This window comes from Bos mutus, chromosome 13 (assembly GCF_027580195.1).
Source record: "Bos mutus isolate GX-2022 chromosome 13, NWIPB_WYAK_1.1, whole genome shotgun sequence".
Taxonomy (NCBI): Eukaryota; Metazoa; Chordata; class Mammalia; order Artiodactyla; family Bovidae; genus Bos; species Bos mutus.
The window spans coordinates 11881633-11894988 of NC_091629.1; positions in this window are offsets into that span (position 1 = coordinate 11881633).

Below are 13356 nucleotides of genomic sequence, written 5' to 3' on the forward strand. Positions count from 1 at the left end.
AGAGTAAACGTCTTTTAATTTAATGGCTGCAATCACCATCTGCAGTAATTTTGGAGCCCAGAAAAATTAAGTCAGCCACTGTTTCCACTGTTTCCCCATCTATTTCCCATGAAGTGATGGGACCGGATGCCATGATCTTAGTTTTCTGAATGTTGAGCTTTAAGAGAAACAAGGCTTAGAATAGTTAATATGGTGACAGAGATGCTCACCAATGTTATTAATAGCCTTCCATGCTGTCAAATGCAGTGGACCCTTTTCCGTCATCTTTTTCAGCCTCAGCATCAGGCAACCCTCTTAGGCAAACATGATTGCCAGCTCTTTCCCCACCTTATTAGTCCCCTTGGCTGGTTCTTCCTTCTTTACCTTAACTCTCAGTGATGAGGTTCCTTAAGACACAGTCCTGTCCATCTGCTTTACTGTCTCTACTCTTTTCCCTAGGGCTCCCTGGTGGGTCAATGGTAAAGAATCTGCCTGCAAGGCAGGAGACATGAGTTAGATCCCTGGGTCGAGAAGATTCCCTGGAAAAGGGAATGGCTACCCACTCCAGTATTCTTGGCTGGAGAATTCTATGGACAGAGGAGCCTGGTGGGCTAAGATCCATGGGGTCACAAAGAGTCGAACACGACTGAGAGACTAATGCTGTTTTTCTAAATGGTCTCACATATCCTTATAACTCTATTGTCATCTCTATGTCTGCAATGACAGCATTTACACCTCTCTAGAGATCTCTTCTCTGAACACTAATTTATCTACCAGACAGCCTACCTGATATCACCATTTGAATGCTTCACGGGCATCTAAAATCACATAATATATCTGAAGCTAAATCCTTGACCTTTTACCTATAAATCTGCTCCTCCCCATTCTCAGTGAACGGCATCACCCTTTACCTAATTGCTCAAGTCAGGAACCTGGAACTCATTCTTTTTTTAAAAAAAATTCCTATATCTACATCATCATCAAGTTCTATCAGTTTCACTCCAAAATGTCTCCTATCTTTCTCTTCTCTATCTTGACGCTCAGCATATCAGCTCAAGCCACCATGTACTTTTCTCTGTGCTACTGTAATAACTTTCTAAGGGGCCTCCCTTCTGCATTGCTTCTGAAATATGTTCTCTATTCAGATACTGAGAATGTGTGTGTGTGTGTATGTGTATGTTCAAATTTTTACAGAAAAATGCATAAATCATAAATATTCAGCTCAATGAATTTTCACACCCTGAACAGAGCTGCATTACCAATATTCAGCTCAAAAAGTAGAATGTTATTAGTATCCCCCAAACCCTCCATATAATTCCTCCCAGTCATTACCTCCCAGAAGTAACCACTCTCCTGACTTCTATTGCCATAGATGAGTTTTGCCCATTTCTGAACATTGTATAACCAGTATCAACATGTTTGAAACATAAAACATATTATAACAGTACAGCCTAAACTCCTCAAAGGCTTCCTTTATGCTTGGACTAAAATTCAAACCTATTACTGTGGCCTGCAAGTCCCAACACAGTCTGTCCTCTACATATTTCCCCAAGATCAAATCCTGCCATTTCCCACTTGTTCAATATGCTCCAGTTCACTGGCTCTTGTTTTAATTCCTTATGTATCTCAGACTCTTGCCTTGACTTGGGGCCTTTGTGTACGCTGCTTCCTCTGCTAGTTTGCTGGTTCTAGCACCGTTGGGGTTTTTTCTTTTTTCTCGCCCTTAAGTTCTCATTTCTCCATAGAGAAACTTCCCGCGGTCACTATAGGATGAGATTCCTGAAGGCTGACGTGTGTCAGGAATGGTTCAGTATCTCTTACTTAACAAATGAAAGAGGTATAAGAAAACTTTATCTTTGCTTTAGCGACCATGTATGAGTACAGTTTATGGGGGTATTTGAACTGGTTAAATTTGGTTTAAAAGGGAGTGAGAGGAATTAAAAAAAAAAAAAGTGTCAAACAAGAGATGGTGGAATTTGAAAGACCTGTGTTACTATCTTCCAGGAAGCTAGATAAAGCAGCTCCCTTATCACCTGCTTTAGATTAATTGTTGGGGAGAGGAAGGACTATAGCCTTTTCCTTTAAAATGCAAATATGAAGTCCGTTAGTCTGTGACTAACTGGGTACCTGGCAGGTAGAGAAGTGTGTGGGAGAGAAGCAAGGACTCCTGCATATTTGCCGTTTCCCCAGGACCCAGGTGGCAGATTCCTGGCAGAAATGGTGTCCTGTATCAGCAGAAACATTGATCGTTCTATATCAAGTATGTATATCTCAATTTGGATTTCTTGCAATTCCACTTTACCATATTCCCTCAAGCTTCCTCCGACTGTCTGCAAATTTGTTGTTGTTTACTTGCTAAGTCAACTCTTGTCTCCTCTCTCAATGCAAATACTTTCACACTATAAAATGCTGCCTTTGGGCTGGTGAAACCAACATCTGGGGAGAAAGGAAAGAGGAGAGAAGAAGGGGGATGGGGAGTGGGCCCAAGGAGGGGAAAATGATACAAAATTGTCCTACTGGGGTCGGGGTGGAGGGCCACAATCCCACGCTATTTTGAGGGCTGTCAGGCAGGCCCCTGTCTGCCCCCTTCCCTCACACATCACACCCTGCCCAGGCCTGTGGAGTAAGGTGCACAGATGTTTTCTCTGGACATCCTGTTTCACAGAATGCTCCAGTTTGAATGAAATGCCTCCTGTAAGGTTTGGGTTCACCCTTGGATAAAATATTGCTCAGGGGCATTTATATGAAAGCATTCTATGTTCCTATAATCCTTGCAGTTAGGGAGCATGAGCCTGGAGAGACTACAAAGGTGTAATTATTTGTTTACAACAATAATTCTGGCATTATAATTAATTATTATTAATAATTATTATTTACACTGTAAAAGACATTAAACTTTTGTTACTGTTTGGGGTTTAGTTGAGCTGTTTCAAAAGTCAGAGCCTGACTCAAGTTATTTCAGCTCACTGAGAGATAGGGAGGGGGCCTGTGGGTGGAGGCTGTGCAGAAGACACCCTGCTCTGGGGTCACCTACAGGGCTTTGCTCACTTCCTGAGTGTCTCTGTGTCGGTCCTGAGGCTTGTCTTGCCAGGGCTGCAACCTGGTTTCCTTCTGCAGCTTCCCCAGGGTGGGCAGAGGAGGGAGGAGGACTAGGGAATCTTCCACCACCAGGGGCGGGGCGGGGCGGGGGCGGGGGGCTGGCTCTTTTGTCTCTCAGACCAGTAGCGTAACTCTTCATTTCCCTCTCAGGCCCTCCAGGCTGCTCTCAGGGCATCGCCGTACCTCATAACTTTAAGTTTTACCTTCCCAGGCAGATTGCTTCGTTCACTTAAAGTTTTTCATTTCAAATTCCTGACAAGGAGAGAATTTAAGTGGTCCGCTCACCCTTTCAAGCCTAGTCATGCCGTGTCACGCCTGTGAATTTACTGTCCTTTCAGCTGGGGCCAGGACGGGAGTTGAAGGGGGTCATGTGATCCGTGTACCTCAAATCTGCCCTCTTAGGAGGTGTGGGGGGTGATCCATCTTCCTTAGAAGTAACTGGTTTCAGCAGGCAATGTGTTTGACATTCCTAGGATATTCTCATCAGCAAAAGAAAAGCCTTTGCGATGCAAGTAATCAGCAGAAAACATACAAAGTCATCTTTCTTTTTTTCCACCTGATGTTAAAATATAGATATGTAATGATAGTAGACATTTTAAAAAAATACATTCTTTAAAAAAAGAAAAGCTCTGGTTTGGAATGTTTATTTGATCCAGCTGTGGAGCATTATCCTGCTGATTCAAGAAATTAATAATATTCTTTAGAGGTATTAGTATTATGATAGTCTACTCCTGCAAGCAATAAAAACCAGAATACAATGGTTGATGTCAGGATTTAGTTTTGTGTACCTGGACCTCAATGGGGTAAAAAGCTTTGATGATGAGATGGCTTTGGAGAGAATGTGTATGTTCCAGCTACAAGATCCATAATAGATGTTAGGAATTTCCAACCCTTTTCTGCATTATTTAACATGAGTTTAACCCAATTTTCCCTTAGGCTCAATGGAAAACAGGTGTCAGGAGAACAACAGGAAGATGTTTTTATCCAAAAAAAAAAAAAAATGTTTTTATCTTCCTTAGCTATTTCTGCAGTGATGGGAGAAAGAATTTTCCCATGTTCTGAATGAAAATAAGATTTTACATTTCCATCTGTCATATCTAGACAAAAGGTAGACATCGTCCTAGATTTCTTCCATCCCTTACCATCCCTTTCCAGCCAACCCATCATCAAGTCCTCGTGGTTCTGCTTTCAAAATATATTCTGAGTCTGAATGCTTCTCTCTGCTTTCACACCTATCACTCCTGTGTCTGCCTGGAATACTGTAATAGGTTCTGTCTTAGGAATGCATTCAGTAGCAAACAACAGAAAACTCATCTATGATAACTTTGACAAAGAGAGCTTTATACTTTCTCTCATAAAAGTAGTCCAAGGGTAGGCAATCCAGGTCTGGTGCAACAATGCCATTGAAGACCCAGCTCTATCTTCCTTTTCTATCATCCTTAATATTTTAGCTTTCATTCTCATGCTCGTTATCCCATGTTCTCCAGATGGCTGCTACATTGCCAGCCATTGCATCTGTGTTTCAGATAAGAAGAAAGGTATGGGTGGAGAATGATTTCCTTCACAAGTTTTGTCTTTTGTTCAGAAAAGGAAGCCCCTTGGACCTAGAGATTATCTATTAAGTGAAGTCAGAAAGAGAAAGACAAATATCATATAATATCACTCGTATGTGAAATATAATTTTAAAAAGTTATACAAGTGAACTTATTTATAGAAACAGACATCAAAAACAAACTTATGGGTACCAGAGGGGAAATGTAGGGTGGAGGAATAAATGAGGAGTTTGGGATTAAAATACACATACTACTATATATAAAATAGATAACCAACAAGAACCTGCTAAATAGCACAGGGAACTCTTCTCAATATTCTGTTATAACCTCTATGAGAAAAGAGTCTGAAAAAGAATGGATATATGTAAATCTATGCAATGTAAACTGAATATATTAATGTAAAACTGAGTCACTGTGCCTTACACCTGAAACAGAATGTTGTAAATCACAGCACTGTAATAATAAAATGTTTTTTAAAAAGAAAAAGGGAAGCCCTTGTCAGAAAAATAGCCATCACCATTTCATCAGTGAGAACAGGATTCCATGCCTATTCTTAGACTAATCAGTATCCAGAGGATTAAAATTGCTGAGGTAGATATTGTGAACTTATTTACACAGTATGACTTCTAACCTCCTTCCACTGTGTCTTCCCGTACAGCTGAGACTGGGAGGCTAAAAACTGCAGTTCCCAGATTCTGTGGCAGCTAAGAAAATGGAGTGAAGTGAGGAGAGGCAGATACAAGCTGGCCATTTTGCTGGTGGCCATTAGCAGAGGTAGGGTGGAGCTGGAGTCATTAAATAGGAACTTTCTTGATGGCCCCTTCTTTATAAAATGTCTTAAATCATTATTAACTCCACTTGAGTTTGTCCCTTTTTGGTTTTTGTCTCTAGCTATTTCAGTACAAAATATTACCAAGTTAGGTAACCCACAATAAACTACTTTATAGTCTATTTGGTTTCCTCACAGTTGATGAGCTGTACTTAGAGGATGATAAATTTCTTTGGTCTCACAACCACAAATTGCTAGGCTTCTCCAAAGGCAGGCTGCTGCTGCTGATGGTGATTTTACTGGTGATGTGATCTTTCTAAATCATCTATGCTGTGCATGCTTAGTCACTCAGTCACATCCAACTCTTTGCGACTCCATGGATTGTAGTCCACCAGGCTCCTCTGTCCACGGGATTCTCCAGGCAAGAATACTGGAGTAGGTTGCCATTCCCTTCTCCAGGGGATCTTCCCAACTCAGGGATCAAACCCAAGTCTCCTGTATTTGCCAGCAGATACTGTACCACTGAGATTCTGGGAATGGCGACCAGTGGTGTTGGTTTTTCCCTCTTGACTATTAAAATTAAAAAACTTTAAGGCAGAGCTTCCCTGGTGGTCCAGTGGTTAAGATAGGCTTGCAATGCAAGGGACACTGGTTCAGTCCCTGGTGGGGGAAGATCCCACATACTGCAGAGCAATTAAGTCTGTGTGCACACCACAACTACTGAGCCAGCACTCTAGAGCCGGCAAGCCGAAACTACTGAGCCTATGAGCTTCAAGTACTGAAGCCCACGTGCCTGGAGCCTATGCTCCACAAGAGAAGCCACTGCAATGAGAAGATGTCACTAAAGAGGAGGCCCCACTGGCCGCAACTAGAGAAAGCCCATGCATAGCAATGAAGACCCACCACAGCCAATAAATAAATACATCTTTAACAACAACAATAAAAAAAGCTTTAAGGCAAATGTGTATCCCTCTCCCTAAAAGTGCCATCCTCACTGTATCTATTTTGTATGCTAACCTGACTCCTGATCCTATCTTTTGTACTCTTTTTTTCTCCTTTTTCTTGACTCCTTTACTTTTGTTTTTTCATTCTGTTGCCTCTTTTCTCCTCACAGCAGAATCTTTTTGAAAATAGATAGGATTATGAGAGTATTTCTGCTAAAGAAGAAGAACTACTAAGATATTTGATTTCCCAAATTAGAAAAACTATCAGCAGGGACTTTCCTGGGGATCCAGTGGTTAGGACTCGATGCTTTCACTGCCACGGCCCCAGGTTCAGTCTCTGATCAGCGAACTAAGATCCTGCACAGGGTGCAGCCGACAAACAAATCAACAACAACAACTACCAATGTACTAGATATCAAAAGTAAAAAGTGAGGTTAAGCATTTCACAGCTATAAAATGGCTTTAATAGAATACTTTAGTCCCAAGTATGAGTTTCTGCTTTGTTCCTTGGTAAAAATACGCTATATGATGTCCCTGGGGGGAAAAAAATACTAACTTTCCTCCAAATGCCATAAACTTGTGAATAGGATGAATGTAAAACATTGATGCTCAGTATCAGCCTTAAACATCTTACTATAATGATAAGGACTTCACACATCATAGAATTGAACTGGAAGAGTTTGTCCTCAACACTTTAGAGGAGATAAGTGCATATAAAAATGCTTTAAACACTGGTAGACAGTGTAGCAAGATGAGAATCCTAGCTGCATCTGCTGGTGCAGCTGGTGGTCTGAAGTGTGGACAGTGGGGAAATTTTGCCCCACAGCTCTGCTCTGACTGCGGAGCCCTGACCGAGACCGGAAGCTTCCCAGGGCGCCATTTCCAAGGCTGGGAGATAATATTCCTTCAAAGAATCTGGGTGATTCAGCTGCTGCCAAGTCAGTTAAAAACATAAGTGGCCATCCAATGAACACATTCTAAAGTGTACAGATGTGTGTTCCATGAAATGCAGTCAGAAGCAAAGATTCAACCTCATGGCTTTATAATCAGAGTACATTTTTGACCCCTTCACTAATATTAACCTGCTTCATCGTCAACTTTGTTTATAGAACGCAAAGAACACAATTCTCCTCACTGGTTTCTTTTCCATTCCTTACCTTTCATCCCACCCCTAAATCCAGTCTACCCTCAAAAGCATTCTCAGCAGTGAGACTATTCAAAGGAATGAGCTAGGGACTTCCTTGGTTGTCCAATGGTTAAGATTTTGCTTTCCAATGCTGGGGGTGAGGGTTCAATCCCTGGTTAAGGAGCTAAGATCCTACATGCCTCATGACCAAAAAATCAAAACGTAAAACAGAAGCAATATTGTAACAGATTCATTAAAGACTTTAAAAAATGATCCACATCAAGAAAAAGAATTTTTAAAAAGAGCAAGCTGAATGTAATTTAAAAGGAGCTCTATAAAGTTTTGAGTAAAGGAGCATTATTGAATATTACCCATGGGAACACTTTCTTCTTAAAGTCATTCCTTGGCTCACCAAAGCATTCCCCATAAAGTCCAAAATGCTTGGAATGGCACCCAAGATGCTTCATGACGGGAACTGTGCTTCCTTCCCCAGCTTCACCTCTGGTCATTCCTCTCTTTGTAGCCTGGCAAAATCCAACCACAGTGAATACTGGTTGCCTCCCAGACATGCCTCATGCTCTGCTGTCTCCAGGCTCCTGCCCAGACTGGAACACCAACCACCCGCCCTGTCTGTTTCCCCTGCCCAGTGATTCTGGCTAACCTTTTGGGACCTATGTCAACCTTCACCCCAACCAAGGAGTCTTCTCCCACACCTATTTTTTTATGGCACCCAGAGCCTATCCCACTGAACCCCTTAAACTAACACAAAGTTGCTTGAAACTCTTTTGTCTCCAACTGCAAATTCCTTGAAGGCACAGACTGTACTTTGTTTATCACTGAATCCCTAGCACCTGGAATAATGCCTGGGACAGGAGGTGCTAACACATGCTTGTGGAATGAATGAAAGTTATTATTCTGAATGAAAGTTATTATTCTGAAGGAAACAATTCATTTGAATGGGTAGTTTTGCCTGTTTTAAAAAAAAATCACTCATCTTATAGACATACTGCATGTTGTAGCAACATTGATGTTTTCTAAGAAGTACTCAAAAGTTTTGTCATCAATCTGATAATTCTAGTACTTGCATTTTTCATCCTATGTTAAACTTACAAAAACTTCATCACAGAGCAAATAAGACATTTATAAATCAAAAATATTTTAAGGGTGAAAAAAGGGATATCAATGTCATTTTAAGAATGGAAGTACTCTCTAAATAGAACTGGCAATTAAATTATAACATGAGACAAATATTAGCAATAGTCTTCTGAAGAAAATGAACTTAGTCATGTTCTTATTTTATAGAGTAAGTAACTCTTTTTCAAGCTGTGAAGAAAATATATTTGGAATAAAAGCTGCCACTGTCTTTTCTCTGACCTGATAATGATGACAATAATAATAGTAATTTTCCATGTTTAGTGTGTACTGGTCGTTTAAATGAATCCCCTCATTCAGTTCTCACAACAGTATGATCATTGCCTCCATTCAAAGTGAAGAAGAGTGTTTTCGGTACGTTGAATACTTGTTCAGATTTATACACTTGATAACCAGTAGTCAAGATTGAAGCCCAGGCAGTCTGACACCAGACCTGAGGCTCTTTCCTGACTTCTAGAAAATGAAATCTCACATTAAGGAATAGGAGATGCTATCTCTGCATTTAGCTAAACACCTACTCCATATATTATATAATGTTACTAGTTATGGAGTAGAACGTGGCATAAAACTGGTCCTTCTGGGCCTCTGCCCAATGGATTTTAGTTGTTAAAGTGTCAGAAGTTATGTTTGGTAATACCTTTGTATTGCTTTATTACAAATTACCATCAAACATTCATTATCTCATAGTTTCTGAGATGGTCAGGAGTCTGGGGCTGCTTAGCCCCCAGTTCTGGTTCTGGTTCAGAGTCTTTCAGGAGTCTGTAGCCATTTCAAGGCTCAAAAGGGACTAGTGGACCCACGATGTTGGGCTGAGGCCCCAGTTCCTCCCTATGTTCCTCACCACACAGACCTCTCAATAGGACAGCTCACAGCACAGAAGCTGGCTTTCTTCAGAGGGAAAAATCTAAGAGAGAATCAGAAACAGGTGACTCGAGGAAAGCTGCAGTCTCTTATATGCTGGATTCTCTGCATTAGAAATGAGTCACAGAGTTGTGCCCAACTCAGGGGGCTACACAAGGACAGAACAACCAGAATGTGGGGTCACTTGGAGCCATCCTGGAAACTGCCTTCCACTGTTGTTGTTGTTGTTCAGTCGCTAAGTCCTGTCTAACTCTTTGCAACCCCATGGACTGTAACCCACCAGGATCCTCTGCTCATGGGATTTCCTAGGCAAGAATACTGGAGTGGGGATCCTTCAGTATTACTAGAGTAATTACTAGTATTTCCTAGGCAAGAATACTCCTCCAGGGGATCCTCCCAACCCAGGGATCAAACCCCCGTCTCCTGCATTGGCAGGCAGATTCTTCACCACTGAGCCACCAGGGAAGGCCCACTGTCTTCCATACCTGCTTTAATGTGTGACAAAGATGGGCGTTTTGATTTCATGCCTAAGTGCCAAGTTTTCAGGTGCGAGTGTTGGCTTTTTCTTTTATTCCTTTGAAAAGAAATTAGATCATTAGACTCAAATGACAAATCTCAGCTTACCCAAAAAGCACCTTTACTAGAAGACAAAATGGGAAAGATGACAAAAAATTTAAAATATCTTTAATTCACAATTGCATCCAGTTGCCAATAAATTTCTTTGCAAATATCACATTCTTTCCTACACAGCTCAAATGTAGGTCCAAGCTATACTGGGTCCTGAATAAAAGACCACACAAAGAAGCAAAGAACATTTAAAAATAATGTAGAGTATTGACTCCTGAAAGCAATGGCGCATCTCCATTACCTCTGCTCTATGGCTGACTAATTTCTGAAATCACTGTGACAAGTATCATGCCAGACAGTCCTTGGGGACAAGCTGACAGACACATGTTTAAGATCAATTTGAGAAAAGATATGTTACTGCTTCAACAATATAATTAATCACCCTTAGAGTCTTTTAAATCATTTGTTTTAAAGATAGGAGAAATATGCACTTTAGACCTAGTGGTTAAAGTAAAATAATGATATTTCCAAAATTTAAATCCATTTGGAATGTTACTTATTTTCATGCTCAGGAACTTAGCCTCTACGTTGCTTTAAATTAATCCCTTACAATGCCATTATCAGAATAAGTAATCATCTGTTCTGTAAGATTGTTAATGGCCATGACCAAAAACCTTAAAATTCTGATCTAAAATGGCCTAAATCTTAATCATAAATGGGGCTGTATGGGCTTATGAAGGACTATAAGATATTTGTACTTGACTTTTATAAGATGAAAATTATACATGCTTCTGAATTTTTCCAATTAATCAAGCATGTAAGTCTGACCCATGAATGCAGAAATCAAAGAATAATTCTTTTTTTCTTCAAGTTGCTGAAAATTTGTGTCCTATGTTAATATACAATTTTAAGTGAAATTCTTAACTGCATTGTAGCTGTTGTATACACTTTGCAACTTCAGGAATAGCAACTGGAATACAATAGCTGTATGGACTGCTTTTCAGACCTGATCTCTGATGTCCAGTCATCAAATTTGAACTAAGACTTTTCCAGGCTGATAGTAGAAATTTTCCATTTTATAATAATATTCTTTTATGATGATAATATGAATTTAGACTAGTCTACTGGATCATGGAAAAAATATTTTCTTTGTCATGGAATTAAATATTCATCTTAAAGTTAAAGTTTTATAATTAAATTTTGAAATTTAAAATTGTATGTTGAACACTTTGTTTTTAATAGCTAGTAATGAAGCCTAATTAATTCATATCTTGTGAATTCTGAGTTAGCTGCTACTATGATTATATTGGGAGAAGGCAATGGCACCCTATTCCAGTACTGTTGCCTGGAAAATCCCATGGATGGAGGAGCCTGGTAAGCTGCAGTCCATGGGGTCGATAAGAGTCAGACACAACTGAGCAACTTCACTTTCACTTTCCACTTTCATTCATTGGAGAAGGAAATGGCAACCCGCTCCAGTGTTCTTGCTTGGAGAATCCCATGGACGGAGAAGCCTGGAAGGCTGCAGTCCATGGGGTCACACAGAGTCGGACACGACTGAAGCGACTTAGCAGCAGTAGCAGTGATTATATTTCTACCTTCATATGCTTTATTAAGGCTTTTCTGGTGGCTCAGTGGTAAAGAATCAGACGCAGGTTCAACCCCTGGGTTGGGAAGATCCCTTGGAGAAGGAAATGGCAACCCACTTCAGTATTCTTGCCTGGAGAATCCCATGGACAGAGGTGCCTGACGGGCTATAGTCCATAGGGTCGACAGGAGTCAGATACAACTTAGCGACTAAACAACAATGACGTGGTTTATTAAAAGGGTTTATAAATGCATCTGAAGTGTAAATTAGGTCCCACAATAGAGTGTTTTCATACTTAAAATAATAAACTTTCTAGGGCTTTAGAAGTATTTTATTCAGGAGTACTTATTAGTCAGTATTATTGCATCATTATAGCACTCTCTAAGGGTTGCTATCATCAATATTATCAGCATAGTGCTGAAAAAAACTTTTCTTAGTGAAGATGCTTTTTTTTTTTACACTGTAAGTTTGTCTTCTCACTAATTCACATTCTTTCTCATAATCAATTCTGCTTATTTGGGTTAATTTTTTGAAAATTTGAGGGTATGCTATTATTCAATGTAATATGCCAACAATAAAATCTGGAATTTGGAAAGTCTGCATTTCAGAAAAAAAGTGAATTACTAGGCTTTTCTAAACAGTATACAATAAAATTAAAAGTTTCTTAAATTGTAAAAGTTTCTTTAATTCCAAGTAATTTTGTATGTTAATTGAATTTTCAAGAGAGAATTATCATTGTAGGTTTTTATTTTCATTGCAGAGAGAGCATTCTCAACAAATCACTTTAAAATGGAGTGATAAAAGTAGATAGGAATTCAGTTCATCTCAAAGTGATACAAAAATAAAATTAGATGTATAGTTGGAAACATTATACACATCATATAAATACATTTTTAAATAAAAGAAATTAGTTTATATTCAATTCAAAGTTATAGAATATAATTCTATATTCAATCAATCATCAAGAAATAGGTACTTACTGAAAATCTGCTATATGCCCGGCCCTGAGCTAGTTGCTATGTGGTGATTATATAACTACCCATAATTAAATATATATATTCTTACATTCAAAGAGCTTATAATTTAGTTGAGGATATAAGATCTAAACCACAAACATAATTTTAAATGGATTAAATTAAAAGAAAAATTGTACATTATAAATATAGCAGAAGGTGAGAAAAGAAAGCAGTTAATAGGTGTTGGTGTATTCAAGTAAAATTTAAAAGGAGAAGAAGAACTTTAAGCAGGCATTTAAGAGGTGAGTAAGATTTCATCAAGAGGCTTAAGAGTAACAAGTTGAGGAAGAGAATAAGCAAAATAACAGAGGTGGACATTCTTAGTGTTTAACAGGCATTAAAGAGTTTAACCTGGTAGGAATGAAGGCTCATTTGGGGAGTGGTGGGAATTACATCTGTATAGCTCAGCTGGTAAAGAATCCAACTGCAATTCAGGAGACCTGGGTTCAATCCCCAGGTTGGGAAAATCCCCTGGAGAAGGGAAAGGCTAGTTCAGTTCAGTTGCTCAGTTGGGTCCAACTCTTTGTGATCCCATGAACCATAGCACACCAGGCTCCCCATCCATCACCGACTCCCGGAGTTTACCCAAACTCATGTCCATTGAGTCGGTGGTGCCATCCAACCATCTCATCCTCTGTCGTTCCCTTCTCCTCCTGCCCTCAATCTTTCCCAGCATCAGGGTCTTTTCAAATCAGTCAGCTC